Genomic DNA, 20,784 nt, shown 5'->3' with positions numbered 1-20,784 from the left:
TGGATCCCGCAGTTCCTGAGATTGAGCCCTGCATTCAGGTCCGGGCTGACAGTGTGGAGGCCTGCTGGAGATTCTCTCTGCCCTTCCCCTGCTCGTGAACACTCTCTCTGTCTCTCAAGATAAATAAATGAAAACATTACGAAGAAAAAAAAAACAATTAAACATTCAAAACATAAAGACAGTCTTTGGCAATTTTTTCAGAAGTTTTCAAAGTCAAGAGTTACTCAATCTGGCATTTAGTGAAATTTCACTAGCTTAATAACAAATATTTAGCAGTTTACTTATAAAAAAAAAAGACCACTTGGGCTTTCCAGGGAGGGGCCCATATAGTATTGCTCTGTGTTCCCATTGTAACATAAAGGGAAATTTCCCAATGTCCAGAGCCGTTGATGTCCTGCAAATGAAAGAGAAGGATGTCCTCAAATTCCTTGCATCAGGAACCCACTTAGCTGGCACTAACCTTGACTTCCAAATGGAACGGTATATCTACAAAAGGAAAAGTGATGGCCTCTACATTATAAATCTGAAGAGAACCTGGGAGAAGCTTCTGCTGGCAGCTCAGGCCATTGTTGCCATGGAAAACCTGGCTCATGTTAGTGTCATATCACCCAGGAATACTGGCCAGCAAGTTGTGCTGAAGTTTGCTACTGCCACCAGAGCCACTTGGACTGCTGGCCATTTAATCCCTGGAAACTTCACTAACCAAATCCAGGGAGCCTTCCAGGGGCTGAGACTTCTGGTGATTGCTGATTCCAGGGCTGACCATCAGCCTCTTATGGAGGCATATTATGTTAACCTGCCTACCACTGTTCTGTGTGACACAGACTGTCCTCTGTGCTATGTGAACACTGTCATTCCTTGCAACAACAAGGGAGCTCACTCAGTGGGTTTGATGTGGTGGATGCAGGCCCAGGAGGTTCTGTGAAAGGGTGGCATCATTTTCTCTGAACACCCATGAGAGGTCATGCCTGATCTCTACTTTTTTTTGTCTTTATAATGTTTTAATTACACAAGCAACACATACCATCTTAGAAAAATGGAAAAGACAGGGTTTATAATAATTATAAATTACACACCCACTACCCAGATACATTTATTATTGACATTTCCATATATATATACATATCTATAATGTTTAATAAATGTGTATTTCTCCTATTACTTGCAAGTATTTGTATATGAAAATAACCTGGACTTCAATTCTTGATTAATTCTAAATTTTTTTAAGTATAATTTATTGTCAAGAGTACCTGGGTGGCTCAGTCAGTTAAGTGCCTGACTTCAACTCAGGTCATGATCTCAAGGTTCGGGAGTTCAAGCCCCACATTGCATTCTGTGCTGAGAGCTCAGAGCCTGGAGCATGCTTCGGATTCTGTCTCCCGCTCTCTCTGCCCCTGCCCCATTCATGCTCTGTCTCTCTCAAAGATAAACATTAAAAATTTTTAAAATATAATTTATTGTTAAATTGGCTGACATATAGTGTGTAAAGTGTGCTCTTGGTTTTTGGGGTAGATTCCCATGGCTCACTGCTTACATACAACACTCATCTACTTCTACAGAGATTCTGAAGATATGAATAGGAAAGAGCAGGCTGGTGTTGAAAACACTGTGTGTGACCAAGGAAGAATTTCAGGGTGAAAGGACTGTTCCAGCTCCTGAGTTCATTGCTGTTCAACCTGAAGTCACGGACTGGTCTGAAGGCATGCAGATGTCTTCTGTGTCTATTAGCAGTCCCCTACTGAAGCCTATAGAGCACTCAGCCTGCCACTGAAGATAGGTCTGCAGCTCCCACCGGTCACTGGATGGGCAGGAACACCCCTGAATGGTCGTACGCTGCTGCTCTTCCACAAAGGCAAACAAAATGGAAATAAGGAGACAGAAAATAAACCATTTCTAAAAAGGAAGAGAGAGACCAATTAGAAAACTGTTTTTCCTTCCAGAGTGAATAAGACTGAAATAATTCATGAGGTAATAAGCCACAAAATAATATTCATTCCTTTATCACTAGTGTTGGAAGACATGTAAAAAACTTTGTGAAAAACTATAAGAAACAAGGCAAATTATGTAGCATTAGCATTTATAGAGTGATAGAATTGGGTGGATATATCAGCATTTCTATTGTGTTCAATATATTTGCTAGATTGTATTTCAAAGAGGAAATTCATGATTGATCATAGTTTTGTGCCTTTAAAGGAAGAATTTACTATGCAGCTGAAGCTGATATTACACTGTATGTTAATTAACTGGAATTTAAATAAAAACTTTAAAAAGAAGAACTTACTGAAAAAGATAATTTCTCAGCAGAGAGAGAATCCTTACTGACTTTCTTTTATAAATGTTTATGGGAAATCTATGTTATGATGGAACTGATGCTTTGATACTTTGCCTGCAGCTGAAAATTCAAAAATATTCTAGGTAATGTTTTTATATGGGAAATCTCAAATTTGATAGGAATCTATCAAATCTTCCATCATTGATAGGAGAGTTTTTCCAGAGAAACGGAAGCCAGAAGTGCATCAACACTGATGTTTTTAATCTCATAAAAACATGACCCTTTAAAATATTGTCAAGTATTTACATGACTTTGTAATGAAATGGGGAATAACAATGATAATATTTGCAACCATAGAGAATTTTGCTGGTTATTTCATTGAAAAGTACTTAAAACTGCTATTGAATTTAGAGACAAATTAGATATTTTATTTACAAAAAGGCAAGTGTTAAAATTTTTCTGACCTTTTCACTGATGACAAAAGATTTATCAATAAAGTGCTACTTAGCAAATATTTAAAAACAAGTGAGCTTATCCTTTAGGTATCATTAAAGCAAAGCAAATCTTTTTTCACAGTAAATGAGAAAGTAAACAATTTGGGGGAAAATAGTATTAAGGAAAAGGTATTTGAAAACAAGCATTTGAAAATATATTTACTAACAGGTGATATTGTTGCTGAAAAATGATGGAAGTATGTCACCTATAAGAGTGCTTATAGTTGCAAACTGTAATATTTTTTATGAAGTATAATTGATATACAATATTATTTTTATTTCAGGTGTATAACAGTGATTAGACATTTGTATACATTACAAAATGATCACCACAGTAAGTCTAATTACTATCTGTCATCATACAAAGTTAATACAATATTATTAACTACACCCCCCATACTATACGTTATATCCCTGTGACTTACTCATTTTATAACTGGAAGTTTGTACTTCTTAATCCCCTTCACCAATTCCACTCTTGAGCCCTTGCCCCTCTGGCAATCTGTTTTCTGTAATTATGGGTTTGGATTTTTTAATTGTTTTGTTTGTTTGTTTTGTTTTTTAGATTCCACATGTAAGGAAAATCATTCGGTATTTGTCTTAGTCTGACTTAGTTTGTGTAGCATAATACCCTTTAGGTCTATCGATGTTGTGAAAAATATAATTTTTGAAATGGAATTTTCTACCCTATCTAAACATCTTCCAAATGGAGAGTTTCGAATCCTTTTGTTACTTTTTAAAAGTAACACAATGCCTATATCAAGGTGACATCAAGGAGAACTGAATTTCCTGTTTGAATTTCAACAAAAAGTTTTGTATCCAAGCCCTCAAAATTTGCTATCACTAAATATTATGCCAAGATTAAAATAGGAGTAAGAGCTCTTACTCTCACAAAGTAAGAGCAAAGGAATTTTTATGTTATTGATAAACATAATAAGATGTATATAAATGTCTAGTCACTGTTATACACCTGAAATTAATATAATATTATATATCAATTATACTTCATAAAAATATTGTAGTTTTGCAACTATAAGCATCCTTATAGGTGACATACTTCCATCATTTTTCAGCAACAATATCACCTGTTAATAAATATATTTTCAAATGCTTGTTTTCAAATATGTTTTATTATTATCTAACCTTTCCTCTTAATTTCTCTTTTTTGCTTATGGTTGTGAGTATACATAAAATATCAGTATAAAAACCCATACGTGCAATTGTAAATATGCATGCGTAAATGTATATACAAAGTTACATCTGTAATTTAGTAGAGGTGTGGGTTCAGATATTTTCTACTGGTCATGATATGTGATCAAAAAAGTATGGAAATCATTGGATTGGTAAAAAAAAAAGTATAAAGGGCTCTCTAGAGATAGTTAATCTGACAGAATAACATGATACAATTGGGAAAAAACAGAAGCAATACAAAAAAATTCAATACTATAAAATAGAAAAAGCTGGGAATAATTTAATGTAGATATCAAGAGTTTTACACATTTCAAAATCCTCTTATAACACTAATACTACTGAGCTTTCAGTTCAGCATTGGTTGGGCATCTAGTGTCCTCTGCTTGGCCCTGGCAATGAAAAGAAGAGTAAGATGGAGTCTGCTGTCTAGAATTGCCCACTGTCTAATGGAGAAAATGGGCATGTGTGACCATACGAAGTAATGGAATCATTGGATAAACAGGTAATTTCCATAAAATATTGTAAACAGTACACAAGATGGCTCCATGAAAATATAAGATGATATCTAGTGAAGTCTAGATGGGATAGGGTTAGAGATAGGTCTTCTTGGTGGAGGTGGTGCTTGAGAATACATTAAAGAAAAGTATAATTGATTCAAAGTGAGGAAGTTGAATAAATTAGAGAGTATTCATGATGTTGTTTCTTTTTTTTTTAATGAGGCAGAAAAATCTGAAAGATTTCCATCTTTATAAAACATTTTAAAAGCTGTAATTGCTGAAAGTGTAAACTTCAAATATCTGGACCATTCCTCAGACTACATTTGTGCCAAATTAATAATATACTTTTATACTAATATAATTTGATATAAATATAAATTATACTAATTTAATTTATACTAATTTATAATTAGTGTTAACTAATTTATAATTTATAATAATATATTTTATACTAATATAAATTTATACTAATATAATTTTACTCTTCCTCATTTGGCCAACAATTCTTCAACATCAACTCTGTTTCAGGCACCCAGCTAGGTGCCCAGGAATATAAAGTCAAATACGACAGTGTTTCTGCCTTCAGAAGTAGCATTATGGATGCAGTGTTGTAAAGCAATACATGTAAGTTAGTGTAAGAACTGCTGAAATAAAGATTGATGTGATGTACATGTTGTGGTTGATCAAAGGAGAGACTAATGAGCTTTGCCTGAAAGAGAAGAAAGTAGGTCATGTCAATAAAGACTTTCCAGATGAAATGATGGTTAATCTAGGTCTTGAGTAAAGAGTAAGACTTTGTCAAGAAGATGTTGGAAGGAAAGACAATCTAGGGAGAAGAAACAACATATGTAAATGCAAAGGAAGGCTGCCAAGATTTTCTAGCTCCTTATAGTTTTTTTCTTTCTTTCGTTTTTTTAATGTTTATTCATTTTTGAGAGAGAGAGAGCAGGATCAGGGGAGTGTCAGAAAGAGAGCTGGACACAGAATCTGAAGCAGGCTCTAGGCTCCCAGCTGTCAGCACAGAGCCTGATGCGGGATCTCAAACCCACAAACCATGAGATCATGACCTGAGCTGAAGTCAGACACCTCACCGACTATACCACCTAGGCACTTTGCCTTATGGTTCTTTTCTATTCACATTCTTGTTCATCATTACTTCAAACTTTTTGCTTAGCTAGACTAATTCTGTTAGATTAAGATTTTAAAAATGTCTATCTTCAGCATCTACCACATGATTTATCTATGGAAGTGGATTAATTTAGAACTACATTCTCACTAACAATGAATGATTTAAGCATTCATATAAGTTGGGAGACATAGATTCTTTATGGCCATTGGCCTGGAAAAGGTAGCCTTATTGGTAGTTGTGGGTGATGACTGGACCTGTTGGTTAATAATTACCTACCTCACCCTGCCCTCCATCTAAGAAAATCTCTCCCCTGACCACACCCCTGGTTGCCACGTTTGTAGCACAGAGTCTTAAGATCCTCAGCTCTAGGGTCTTGCCACAGCTGACTGGACAGATAACTCACAGAAAAACAACCACAAGTACAATTGGGCCAATCAGATTCTCTTTCTGAGACTCTGAGGTTAATTAAGATGTTATACTTTGAATACTTGATGGTAAAGGGTCTTGAATAACATATCTGAACTCTAGGTCTGCTAATTGGTGGAGAGAAACTACCCAACCTCAGTACCAAAAATGTCATCTCTCTGAGAGGTATATCCATGGGCTCAGGTAGGGGAAGTACAGGTAGCACGGGAATAACTCCTCAAGACTGATTATTATACCAAGGAATTTGAGATACCCTGAAATAGCTATGTAGCTTCTCACGCCAATGTTACATGCCGAGAGTGCTGAGAAAAACTTTCCAGTAGACCAGGTGAAAGGGAGTTTATTGGAAGGCTACGTGGGAATCCCACTGTAAATAGTACCACTAGGCTTCATAAATGCTGGAGAAAAACAAAACAAAACAAAACTTCAGACCAGCTACCTTTCTTCTCTTTTCTCTCAAGCAGTACCATTTCTCTTCTCTGTATCTTTCTATCCATACCTACATTTTGTTCTCTGTTAGGCAGCCAGGTTATTTCAAATGGCTCTGAGTTTCTGTTTCTGAATAACTTCAGTTTAACATGAGCCTCTGCCCTGCTCTGGAGCCATTTTGGCACAGACTTGATGCTGCTGCTCCAGTAACCACTACTGGTTTCTAAGTCAGACTTTCCCATCACTTAGTTTAAGTTCTTGTGCCCACACGTATGCCTCTCAGGCAGTTGACATTTTTGGTATTGATGTATAGAGTTTTTCTCTGCCAATTAGCAATCTTGGTTTAGATATCTTTTTCAGGGCCCTTTACTACCAAGTGTTCAAAGCATAACATCTTAACCTCAGTTGGCGAAATATCCTAGATGTATAGATTTAAGAGGCATTGCTGGAGCATTTGTGAGAATAGGCAAGTTGGCAAAAGTCCTGGTCTTGGCACAGGGAAAGCAAAGACCAGCTTCTGCCAGGATATCATCACTGTGGGGCATGTCAGTAGCATGTTTCATCCAAGTTACAACTAGACAGTTAGGTCTTAGATAGGATTAGGCAAGCTTGCCTTGTTGAGGAAGCAAGCAGGAGAGTCTAGGTACTAGCAGTAGAGAAAGGACATGAGGCTCAAGGTTAAATGGAATTTGATATCAACAACATTAAGGCAATCAAGAAAACTAAGCCAACCATAAATCAGGGCATGCCTGGAGAGAGCAGTTATTTTAAGCATCTGCTTAAAGAGGCCTATCATTTCAGAGCAGCTCAGAGCTTTTGGACAGCAGTTGCTTCTGGATCATGAGGAGTCTTTAGCCAGCATAGGTCTAGGACCAGTCAGGAGTCTTTAAAGCAGTTGTCCAATAGGGGGTGAATATGCTCCCTTCTGCATAGACTTGGATTTTGAGTGGTCCATGATCTCTACAGACACTCTAATGGGTCACACCCCAATAGAGCCAGTCTGGCACCTTAGGGAGGATTTTATTCTGCTAAATGTCAAGGTCACTCCTATCACATCACCCTAGTTTCTTCATGGCACTTAGCATCTGAAAACCCTATTTATTTACTTATTGTCCTATTTCCTCCAGTAAAATGTAAATTCCTTTAGAGCAGAGACATTAATCTGTTTTTTTCCCATTGCTATGTTCTTAGCACCTTGGACAATATTTGGCTCTTAGTATGTTCTCAGTAAATATTTGCTGAATAAATAAACAAAAGTCCATGAACTCGGTGGCATGGTCATGAGCCAAGGGCCTGGACAACAGTCCAAGCCCTAGTGATCCTGGCAGTCCTTGATTAAACTGTCTACATTTTAAACATACTTAGAAAACTTAACTGGGTGCCAACAACTGTCACCAGCCTCCTACCCCATCCACACCCAAATTCTGTCTTCAACTATGATTTTGCAAATTTTCTAGGAAGAAAAAATGTGACTGCGCCATTCTGGTAAGAAGAATATGTATCTACTTGTTTCTGCTGAACAAGCCCTCAGTCATAAAAACCTTTTCTCTTTTTCAGCCTGACTCCACAGTATCTACTTCTCCCTTTCCCATTTTCTTTCTTTCTTCTCAATAAAACAAAGTCCTCTGTTCTCATAGGCAATAAACAATCTCTCTATTGGGGAAGTGTAATTGAGCATATTATCAGGAAACAGCCAAATTTCTCCATGTACTTTGCTTTTTTGAAAAGCAGCCACATGGCTCAATATGTGTACAGCACATATTTACTAATTAACAAACAGCCTCCCACTGAGTCAACCTCCTTCCTCTCCCTATTTCCTTTTCCTTTCTTAGAAAATTGTTTGCATGATTACAACTTGGCCTAGCACTTTTCAACGTGTAGTATGACTGTTTTTGTTAGCATGAACACTGCCCTCTTGAAATACACTTTATTTTTGGATGGTGTAATCAAAGTGAAAATAACATTCTTTTAACAAAAGTAAGTTTTATAGACAGTCAGAGATGACCTACTCTATATGATGATCATGATGATGTGGTCTCTTTCTTTGAAAGCAGGAAGTTAGAGTGAATTTTATCAAGTTGTAGAATGAAACAATCAGCCTTACAACCTAGTAATGAAATTTTCATTAGTGATTAAATCAATTGATACATTTATTGAGCAACTACTATATATAAAATGATCTGAGATATGTAATCAACATGCAAGGAAACATGAATGTGTAATAGACTTAGAAGATCTTTTTAGTAAAATAAGCCACTACCTCGCTGGCATCCTGAACTTAACATGTTCAGAACCTTATTAGGACCTTCCTTAGTGCTCCTTATTTCAAGAAGTGGTTCGCAATCTAACGGAAGAAATAGATTAAAAATGACACAATATTAGTGTTTTAATGGAGTTAGGCACAAGATATATGCTTAAGAAAGATTATTAAATGCAACTAAGTGCTATGGAAAGTAGAAGTCAGTATTCTGCATCAGAGGAGGATCTCCTGTGATCATTTAAAAATGGATCAAAGTTTGGGGTGCCTGGGTGGCTCAGTTAAGAATCTGACTTTGGCTCAGGTCATGATCTCGCACTTCATGGGTTTGGGTCCTGCATCGGGATTCGGTGTCTCCTACTCTCTCTGCCCTTCCTCTGCTCATGCTCTGACTCTGTCTCTCAAAAATAAATAAATGTAAAAAAATTTTTTAATAACAGATAAAAATGGTCAAAGCAAGCATCACTGGTGATTCTTTTAAAATATATCTTTTTTCTTCTCTGCAATTCTGTGTCTGTATTATGGGCTAATAGAGTTTTCTCCTCAATAACATGGGCCATTTTTTTTTTTGCTGTTTCTGCCTGAGAATTTGCTGCCTTTCTGACTCATGTATTTTTCTTATAAACTGAATTGAACTGCCACCCGAATAGACCAGCTGCTTTTACTTTCACAAAGTTTAAAGTTCCCTCTTCCTTAGCTAAAAGTATATCAATAATGACTATTGTAGCAACCATTTTGATTATCATATCAGTTTATTTGCTTTGATAAATTATCTTCATTTTGCAAATCCCTTTTGGACTATATAATTAATGAAAGGACTGTTTAAACCAAGAAACTTGTTTTAGGAAGTAATAGGCTTTATAATTTGTACTCTGTTTGAAAAGACAACTTTAGTTTCATGATATTGAAAGAATATATTCAGAACTTGAATATGGAGAATTATTTACAACTCAAACAGTTGCAAAGCATATAGTGATAATGTAGTCTAGGTCTAATTTCCCAGTGTATTGGTGTGTAGCATATATAAGCCCTATTCAATATAAGTTCCTAATAATTCACTGCAAAACATTTTCTCTGAAAGAGGAAATGGTTCCTAGAGCAATTGGGCAAAGATCATTATTAGTCTCTTGACAATAAGATTAGTTTTTATTTTTGTGGACCTATTCATGCATACAGGTGAGACTGAAAGAAACACTAATGAATCGCTAATGAATGCGTATTCTGTGGTACTCAATAGTCAGTTTCATACTTAGAAAGTAATAAGTAAAATAGATAACTGCTTGTGAAGATTAAGATCTCCTGTCCCCCAAACATCAGCCCACCTCCTATCATTTTCAGTATTTTATCTTCATTCTGTTGAGACTGGAAAGCTTTTTGATATTCAAAGCCTTGATAGATAGATACATTTGACAAACAAAATAATAGGATCAATGTGTTTCTAATTATAGAAATATATATGTGCAAAAAATTAGAGGCCTGAAAAAGAATATTTGAGAAAAGTGACTTTGTTAGGTGATGCCTTAAAGGAATTTAATGGCTGATATTTATTATATGCTTACCAGACATCATGAGAATAACTTTACATGGATTGTCATATTTAATCATAAATCCCAATTTTAAAGAAGAAAAATAATCTTAGAAATGTGGAGGTTTGGGGGCACCTGGGTGGCTCAGTCGGTTGGGTGTCCACCTTTGGCTCAGTTCATAATCTCATGGTTCCTGAGTTCGCGCCCCATGTTGGGCTCTGTGCTGACAGCCCAAAGCCTGGAGCCTGCTTCAGATTTTTGTCTCTCTGTCTCTGGCACTCTGTGTCTCTCCGTCTCTCTTTTTTTAATTAAAAAAAGAAATATGCAGGTTTGAGTCCACCAATCTTTTGGGCTTTGTCTTCACAATATCTCTAGAATTGGACCACTTTTACCACAACCATCATGACCAACCATGATGGTTAGACTAACCATCTTGTCTAAACCATCTTCATTTTCCACCCGACTATTGCAATAACTTTTAAACTGGTGTTCTTGTAGCTATTTTTGCTGTTTTGTAATTCATTCTTCACACTACATTCAGAAAAATAATTTTAAAATTACATAAGATCAGGTCACTCTTTTGCTCAAAACTCTTCAAAGATTTTCCATCTAAAATAAAATCTGAACTCTTTACCAAAGCCTTCAAGGCACTACATGGTTCCATGCTTTAGAGGTGCCCCCATATTTCCACATGCAAAAACAGATTTGTTAATGGACACATAGGTAATTTTTGTCACTTAAGAGTCATTTCTCAGCCTCAGCACAACACAGCCCCATCCTAAACATAGACTTTTATAACTTATGTGTTCGGGCCCCAAAGAAATGTCTTTTCACAGTCTTAACCTATGTCTTCAAAATAAAAGGCAGCCGTATACTGTGAATGCTATGAATACTTGAGGACTGTGCTGTTGACAACATCTGAGAGTGACACACTTCAAGAGGCAGTGGAAGGACTTTAAGAGAAAGACTAACTTCTGAAATCCTGTCTCTCGGATGGCATGAATACAATAAATTCTTGCATAATGAAATACTATTTCCCAGTAGTGCCCTCCATCTTTTTTCTATTCCAATTTATGGTTCAGAAAAATGACGTGTGGGATCTGAGGAATAATAATTTCATGAGGCCAAGGATAATTTACAATATTAAACAATTTATGTTTACCCTTACATTTATATATAGAACTAAACATAATTTATAAAGCATAATAATAGTTCTTTATTTTGGCATTAGGCATAAAATGTAAAATTACAAATATTTTTCTTTGACAAAAATTTAGTAGTATTTCATTAAAATTTTGAAAAAGAAAACTCAAAAGTTGCTTTTATTTATATAATATTAATTTAAAATTTTGTATTCCTTAACCATGATTAAAATTTTGTCGTTTGGGATGCCTGGGTGGCTCAGTTGGTTAAGTGTCCAGCTTCAGCTCAGGTCATGATCTCACGGTTCATGGGTTCCAGTCCCGTGTCGGGCTCTGTGCTGACAACTAGCTCAGAGCCTGGAGCCTGCTTCGGATTCGATGTCTCCTTCTCTCTCTGACCCTCCCATACTCACGCTGTCTCTCTCTCTCTCTCTAAAATAAATTTTTAAAAAAATAAATAAAAAATAAAATGTTGTCCTTTAATTTTAATGGATAATTCTAAACCTTTCAGAAAAAACTAGGGCACTTTTGAAAACATGAATGCAAATAATTTTCTTTTTTGTATTTTTATATTGTTGGATAAGATATAAATTCAAATGATGAGTATATTGAATATGATTATATACTTTTTATTCTTTAGACCATTAAAATGAGGACAAGTTGAAAGCATAATAGAAATTCAAAAATACAAAACCAATACCCCAAAGTAAAAGAAAACTGGAAGAAAAACTCCAAAACAGCAGACTGCTTAAATTTTTAGAAACTAGAAACAATGAATCAAGTGCAACCCACATAAAATTTATGAAAACACATTATAAATTATTTATTTAATAAAGATATAATTAATAATCAAAACAATAAAAACAAGTAGGAAAATTATTTTTATCAAATTCGCAACTTATATATTGCCATTAATCTGTTCAACATCATATTCTTTGCTAAGTGGAGTTTTAATTACTAATTAATGACAATATAGGTGAGCCTCTCTTTGTACTCTTGCTGTGGTTTCATGAATGTTCACAAAAATGGTTTCATAAATGTTAATGAAATATTTATTTTTCTTCACAAAACTTATCATGGAATAGAATATTGTATGCCTATTAATTTGCTTGTGATATGTTTCCTGATAGATTTTAAGTTCAATGAGAGCGACGACTTTGTCTTCATATTGCCGTTGTCTTCATTTATTTTTATATTGCTGTCTATTCACATGTCCAAAACAATGCTTGTCCCGAAAGTATGAGTTCAAGAAATTTTTGTTTAATGTACAATATCAAGACAATTAACAGTCTTAACTACTAGATATACTGCATTCCTTGGAGACCACTGTGCAGTCCTCTAGGAAGACACTGGGAAAAAGGAAAACAAAGTTCAAATCACAATATTAGCTAGTATTACAGCAAACACGTTAGCCTACCCTTCTAATGTTATCATTAAAACTCAGTGACCACTAACTGCTTATTTAGTCTTATCATTAACCTAGCACTAACTATGTGCAAAGTACTGTCTCAGGTGGTGTGAAATCATTTTCTTATTTTTTATTTATTTTTTATTTTTGAGAGACAGAGAGAGACAGTGCGAGCAGGGGACAGTCAGAGAGAGAGGGAGACACAGAATCCGAAGACAGGCGTCAGGCTCTGAGCCGTCAGCACAGAGCCTGACACAGGGCTCGAACTCACAGACCGTGGGATCATGACCTGAGCTGAAGTCGGATGCTTAACAGACTGAGCCCCCCAGATGCCCCTCAGGTGGTGTGAATTTAAAGACAAGTAAGATGTGATACAAATTATTGTTGATTTTATTAGTATCCAAGTACTTGCTGTCGCCATTACTAGATCTATCTTGACAGGAGGAGTATACTTCCCAACCCACTGACCTCATACTTGCTCAAGTGACGTGCTTTGGGCAATACAATGTGAGTAGCAGTGGCTTACATCAATTCCCAGAAGATTCACTGAGTCATCCTATAGCTCCACTCTACTCTTTTTCCTCTACCACTAATTGGCCTATCCCAAATAAAGGCAGCTTTTTCAGCCTATATCTTGGAATGAAAATGACCGTTGGCACAATTGAAGCTGAACTGCAAAAAGTATGAACCATAAACAAGAAATAAGCCTTTGTTGTTAAAGCCAGTAGTGTACTAGAGTTGGCTTGTACTGGCTTGTGGGAAATGATTGTAGTCATCTCCTCACAATTCTGCATTAGGTGATGCCATATTAGCAGCTTAAAATTGGTCAAGGCTGGAGTATTCACATTATGGAAATTGCCAAATACTACAAAATCAAGACTTTATTCCTGGAGAGCTTGTTGTTAAATATTTACCAATACTCTAATGTTTATTTTTTATTTTTTAAAATATTTATTTATTTTGAAAGAGAGAGATAGAGAGTAAGTAGGGGAGGGGTAGAGAGAGATGAGACAGAGATCCCCAAGCAGGCCCTGCCCTATCAGTGCAAAGCCTGACTCAGGGCTCAAACCCACGAACTGTGAGATAATGACCTGAGCTGAAATCAAGAGTTGGACACTTAACCAACTGAGCTACCCACGTGCCCTAATACTCCAGTGTGACTTTAGTCACTAAGAGTTGAGGTTGTTGGTTACCATTTCACAACTCTGCCTAAGCTGTCTGATACACTATTCTCAAACAGTTTCTAAACTGTGGTTTAGATATTAATAGGCCAAAACGGAATAACATCATAGTAGAGGCTACCTTAAGGCACGAACAAGATTTAATGGGTGTCAGGAACTCTGAATGTTCTAAGATTTTACCCTTCGTGTAAGATAACAAATTAGCCTGCCAATTTTATGGATGTTGGCAGAAGACATGAGATTCCTGGATCAGAGACAAAGAACTAACTCACAACACAAAACTCAGCATAAGTTGCATGTTCATGTCTGTTACCCTTGTTCCCAACATCATAAGGGAAGTGGATCAGCCCAGATAGATGCTGCACATACAATGAGTTTGTGTCACTACTAAGGAAACTCAAGCTAAGAAAACTTTAACAATGCACAGCTAGAAATCTCCCCAACTTTCACCCTGAGGGGAGACATTATCTTTACTTAACAACAAACAAACCTGCCCTCTATAGAGGATAACACTATTTCTCTCCTTCATTGAAAGACAAACCAGAACAAAGGCCATCAGTGGTTCTGCACACAGGTGCAGAAATATGAGAGATCCCTAGAGAATTGTCTCCCCAAATGGATACGGTCCCTGAAGAGCACCTAACTTTGACAGGAAGGTTTTCAGGGTCCCCCATTTTCGTGTATTTCTAGAGTTTCTCTTTAAGAGTAACACATGGTATTTTTCTCCCCCTCTTTTCTTTGCTTTCCTGTGTCCTAGATCTTTGTTACATCAAAACTTAACCAGCCATTGAACTTCGTGAAATAAAATGTGAGGTGTTAATAGTGGATGGTGATTTTGTTGTTCCTCTGAGTAACAGTATAAATAGGGCTCAGACTTTGCTGTCAGTTCCACCTGAGGAAAATCCCAGATTTTCACTCACTAGCCATGACCATGGACAATTTTATTTTATCTATTTATTAAATTAAAAAAATTTTTTTATTTTAGAGATAGAGAGAGAGCACAGGGAAGAAGGGCAGAGAGAGAGAATCCCAACCAGGCTCCATGCTGGATTCCATGATCCTGGGATCGTGACCTGAGCTGAAATAAAAAGTCGGGTGCTCAACCTACTGAGCCACCCAGCTACCCCAAGCCATGTTACAATTTCAAGTAAAATAATGCACGTGTAATGGAAGTATTCTTGTGAAGTATTGACAGAGACATTATGCATTTTTGGTATTTCCTGGGATTTACCCACTTGCCCTGGGCTTGCCCCTTAGAGTCAAATAGAGATGGAGGATTCAGTCAAGATTTAAAGAGTATTGTTTATCTTTAAGTTTCCAAATGGCAAGTTAGTGTCTATGATAGAGGCAATAACCTGAGAGCCTGAAAACTAGACTAGAGAAACTGTACTTTCATAGAGGAGGCCTTTGAGCCCCATAGGAAGGCATTGGGTTGAGCCCATCTTCATCTCATACCACTAATAGAGAAAAGATGAGGTCACGGAGGAGGATGAGAGTTTGCACTGACTGAGATTAAATTTGGAATTTACTTCTTTTAAAATTAGAAGTGCCTGGAATCACTTTGATTGGGCATGTTTATATTTTTCCTCAATAGTGGACATAGGTACCTATGGACTAGTTTGTATTTTATTCTAGAAAAATTAATGAAGCATTTTTGGAGCACCTGAGATCATTGCGACTGGTGAATTTCAAATCTGCTACCCACGTGAGGGGTTTGGTACATTGCCACATAGAACGTGTTCAATTAGTGTTATTTATTGTTACTAGCTATATTATGCACATAAATTTACAAAGCCTTGGGTACAACTGAGAAGTATTTGAAATTTGGCTCAGGTGTCTCCTGCTTAGTGCTTTCCTTTTGTGTTGCTTCAGACCTCTCACTCCCTTATTTAGTAACTGATTCTCTCTAAAGTGTTAATTGATTTACTCTTCCCAGGAATATTTCCCAGTTACACAAGACAACAAAACACGAAAGCCCTTCAGTACCCAGAAAGAATGCACATCTAATTATGGGGTACAAAATTTCAGACTAGCTGTGGAGATATTTTGGGGTAGAAGAGAGGGCTTGCTTTTCTCAAATTATATGTCAGAAGTGTCTGCCTGCTTTGTTTTTTTCCCAAACCGCACATTTTAGTGCAAGATTTTCAAAGTGGAAAATCAAAAGCAAGAGTGATAGTGGAGATTTATGCTTCTGCAGACAGACTTTAGGAAAAGTTATTTTGGCTAGATTTCCAAATTTCCTCTCACAGTCCATCCTTTCACAGACCTGAATTTATACCATTTGGTGTTGATCTTTTTCAACTGTGAATAATAATAGACACAAATATATTACTTCTATTTTTCATCATTGATGTTTTCCTGCTTTGAGATTTGTCCCATGAAACATATTGATACCTATTATACTGGCTCCACAGGAACTCTCATAAATGATCATTCTACTTTGGTCAGCAAAATGCTTAGTTTCAAAAGAGAGATGCTATTTTATCAATCTGATTCTTAAATGTTAATGTTTGGAGCAATGAAACAGTCTTAGCTAACAACTTAATATTAGCTCATTTCACCCTATTAAATTATCTGCTGTTTCCTATATCTTTAAGAGGATACAAAAAAGGTATCTGGATTTTGGTAAGTAGCATTTTTTAAAAACTTTTTATTCTTTTGGCCAGAATGCCTTACTTTCTGTTTGGCTTTGATCCTAATGATCCCATCTCATAGATATATTTTAATCTTTGTTTTTTCTTTTTCTAGAAAAAAATTTTTATTGTAATTAACTTAAAGTGTTTTCAATTTTATTCCACTTGGTTTGGAAAACCCACTTAATATTTAAAATTTCTAGTGAATGATTTCCTCTCTCAAGTGTCTGGAAATGGATTCTCTAAATTCTACATAAAGATAAATCCTTGGTGAAACCACTGGTGTGAAATTTCTATACATCTTTTTTTTTTAAAGAGTGAGATTATATATATACCTAAATATTGTAATTTTACATATAAGGTATTTTATAATTTTATATATATATGTATAATATACCTAAATGTCATTAAACAATAAAATTTGACTGAGTAAATTTGAAGATCTAATACATCTAATTTGAAGATCTAATTAATTCAATGATTCATGAATTGGGCAGCATACCATCTAACAAACAGAAAGGAGGTCCAAAGATCTGTACAAGATGGAAGGCTTTTATAGGCAGAAGGGAGTGGGAAAAGGGAGTTTCTGGCACAGAGTGAATTGATTATTTCAGGCAAAGTCACGTTCCTACTGGGGACAGCGGCAGTCTACCCAGCACATCGCCTCACTAGTGCTGACCAGGTAATTCCAGACTGACTAGTTAAAGGTTACATTCCTGAAAAAGGCTGAAACTCAATTATGTTATGTATTAATTCAAGGTTTGCTGACATGGGGCTTAGTACAAGTGACTCCATTTGGGACCTGTTGTTCTTTTTCTTTATTTTAACAATATATAGTATCAAGCATATGGTAACAGGTAAATTTTGGAAAACTGCACAGAATCTGTACTTAAAAACCACTTTCTTTTGTTAAAATGAAAATCAAATGCCTTCATTCACAGGACTACTTCTTAAGGATGTGCAGGTTCCTGGGGGCAGCAATCCAAGCAGCTGGCATGCATTTTTGCTTTGCTGCCCACAAGTCGAGGCTGCACCTGCCCAGAAAGGACACCTTTTTTAATGGTACAGAACTTCCATTTTTATATCTTGATGAATTATAAACTGGCTCTCCCACTCACCTGTTCTTTCTGTTCTCTTTCCTGTCTCTATTAAATCTATACAACACTCTTACTAACTAAAAATTACTAAAAATAAAATCTTTTTCTCTTTCCTAAAACCTATTTTGGGCCCTGATTTCAAGTTAAGAGGACAACTTCATTTGCTGTGTTGGCTTGTTAAATTTCAAGTACCACCATCTTAAACCTTAATTTATTTTGTTCTGTGTTTATTTCATGGTATTAACCGTCTGAGAAAAGCACTACTATATTTTTATATAATTACAAATAAGGTACTGGGGGCAGCAGAGTATTTTATCCTTATAGATTATTAACTTGAAGCCCCAAATCATTTTATATGATGTAAGCTGGATAGTTGCTTCCATTAATTCAGTGTCAATTTCTGATTCAGATGTGGAAGGTATTGATTTATCTTAAATGTTTATTTTTACTTTGAAGAGAGATAGTGAACAGGAGAGGGACAGAGAGAGAGGGAGACAGAGGATCTGAAGAGGGCTCTGTACTGAGAGCGGATATCCTGAAGTGGGGCTTGAACTCACAAACCATGAAATCATGGACCTGAGCTAGAGTTGAGTGCTCAACCAACTGAGCCACCCAGGCACCTCCGGATGTGGAAGGTATTTAAATAACAAACAAGAAGTATTAGAGTAAAAGCACCTGAAAATTGAAAGGGTTCTTACATTTATACACCATACCCAGCTTGTATATTCCCAGTGATGGGGAATTCTCTATTTTCAGAAAACTGTGAAAGCTTGTAGCTTTCATAAATTGATGATGAATCTGTGAGGTCTAATGATTCTTTCATTTAATTAGCTCAAGGCAATCATTGTCATGCTCCTTAGTCCACATTTCTCTAGGCAAATCATTCCAACTTTCTCTGTAAATAGTCTACTTTTTATCTGATTTATCAACCTGTTCAATTTTCTTTATACACTTTCTAAATGTGTCTTGCCCAAGAATGAATGCAATCTCTTTATATATAGTCTGCAAAGGAAGTTTAAAGCAGGATTGTATCCTTGCTAATTCTATATATTAAGTATCTTGATCCTCAGATCATGTATAGGTTTATGGATTTCATAAATCTTTTACTGAATCAATAGCTTGATTATTAAATTAACCAAAGTTAGTAAATAAGGCCTCCCAATGAACAACTGCTTTCAGAAAAATATAGAAAGAGATTAGATAACCTTGTTGGAAAATAGAAATATAAAATTAGTCTTGGAGCAAATCTGCAATATGAATTGTCTATTGTATTTTAAAATAAGACGCTACAGAAAATTTGTTCAGAAAAATTGTTTGTCTTCAAATTCTTTCTGTACAGATGCTGAACATTCGTGTTTGTTCAGGGAGCCATGATTATGTTGAGTGGTGTAAGCTTTGGAGCCAGAGTTTTTAAATATGTATCCTCTTGAGGACCTGAGGAAAGAGATTTAATTGCTACACTTTTCAAAATGGGGCTAATAGCATTTCCAGCAAAACCCATATTTGTTGTGTAGATTATTCCACTGATGTGTATACCAGGCTTTGAAAATAAAATGTAACAGACACCCTAACTCTGGGGTAAAGGGCTAAGTAGATCTTTAATGACTGGTTTGTCAACATGTAATTAAAAAAAAAAGGGTAATGTCTCGTGAGTTTACAAGCTTACAGTTCATTATTGGTTTAAAATAGTCCAGGGAGAACAGAATTGGGTTTTCCAAGTTTTTCAATTAAATCCCTCATTTATTGTTGTGGATCCCCTGGTGTCATAGATGCTCACCTCCACAGGCAGAACGCACTGACACAACAGAGTATGAACTATAAGTGAAAGATTTTAGACTCAAACCTATTAAAGGAGTATTATTAGACCCATTATCTGTTAGCATTATTTGATTGCAGCCAACAGAAATTAACCCCAGTTAACTTAAGTAAAGTCAACTTCTGGGAAAGACAGGGAAGATTATTCTGAAGAACTGAACTTGAGAATGGCCAAGAACTGAGGCCACATGTCAAAGTTTTCATGGCAGAGATTGTCTTGTCAGGATGTTGTTTTCCCAATGGGATTCATTCTCTTCATTTTCAGAGTCTATGATCCTCTCCTCAAGATTCTGCTTGGTTCAGCTTGTTTATGGAAGAAGGAAGACCCTGATCACTAGATGTGTCTTCATTGCCTTTCAACAATGGTCCAACTCCAGAATCTCATCCTTAGAGATAAGGACCATATCCCAAACACAAACAGAGCCTGAGACTGAGGATCTTATTGAAGTGACTTACTGCAGGAATATGCTCAGGATAAGAGAAAGGAGGACACAGGACAGGGCAGAGGATAAGAAGCTAAGCAAAATCATGGTCTCAACTTCAGTCTCCCCTAGGGGAGCTCTTGAGTAGACATTGTGTTATAATTAATGCCTCCTTTTTTTTTTTTTTTAAATCTTTCTAGGCAAGGTGGCTCTTGTTTGGCTGAGGACAAAGATGTCTCTGGAGAAGGAGACATCCATGCGCTGTTATCATCCAGTAACAAAAATTTAAACGTTTATTGGCAACAATACAAGTACTTGGAAGGCACAATAATGCTGAAACCAATTTTTGAGAGGAAAAACCTCTCTCTGGTTTTCTATGCATTATAATTTTTTGGAAAATCATCATATTTGAGACCTTCTGCTTCTCCACTTACTATTTTTTCCCACTCTTTTTCACTGTTATGAATACCTCTGCAAAAAAACTGAGCAAACTAAATGTGTTATTTTATAAACATTCACAGAATTATTTTTTTGCACATTGGCCACTTTCTCCAAAACACTGTTATCAACCCATACAAACACTTCCACTCTGGAAGAACTCCATGAGATTTTATTAGTAACATTAAATAAAGAATAAAAATTATTTAATAGACTTTTTCTTTCTCACTCTCCTAACCTGCTTCTGTCTTCTCTCTCTCTCTTCCCTTTTCTTTTTTCCCTTTCTCTTCACTTTCTTTCCCCTTCTCTTCCTTCTTTCCTTTCTTCTTCTAGCTTAAGCTCTAACTTTTAGTCTTGCTTTTATTTGGTTCATTCTACGATGCCTCGTGGCTACTTCTCATACATTTCCCCAGTGGTGTTTCTTTTC

General features: G+C 36.1%; 1 pseudogene; it reads left to right on the top strand.

The window, feature by feature from the left end:
* Window positions 1-373: 373 nt before the first annotated feature.
* Window positions 374-2,203, top strand: LOC115278727 (annotated as a pseudogene).
* The last annotated feature ends 18,581 nt before the right edge of the window (window positions 2,204-20,784 follow it).

Source organism: Suricata suricatta, chromosome 15, assembly GCF_006229205.1.
Source record: "Suricata suricatta isolate VVHF042 chromosome 15, meerkat_22Aug2017_6uvM2_HiC, whole genome shotgun sequence".
In the NCBI taxonomy this organism is placed as follows: Eukaryota; Metazoa; Chordata; class Mammalia; order Carnivora; family Herpestidae; genus Suricata; species Suricata suricatta.
The sequence above is the reverse complement of the archived record's forward strand: the minus strand, read 5'-3'. Positions and strand labels throughout refer to the sequence as shown.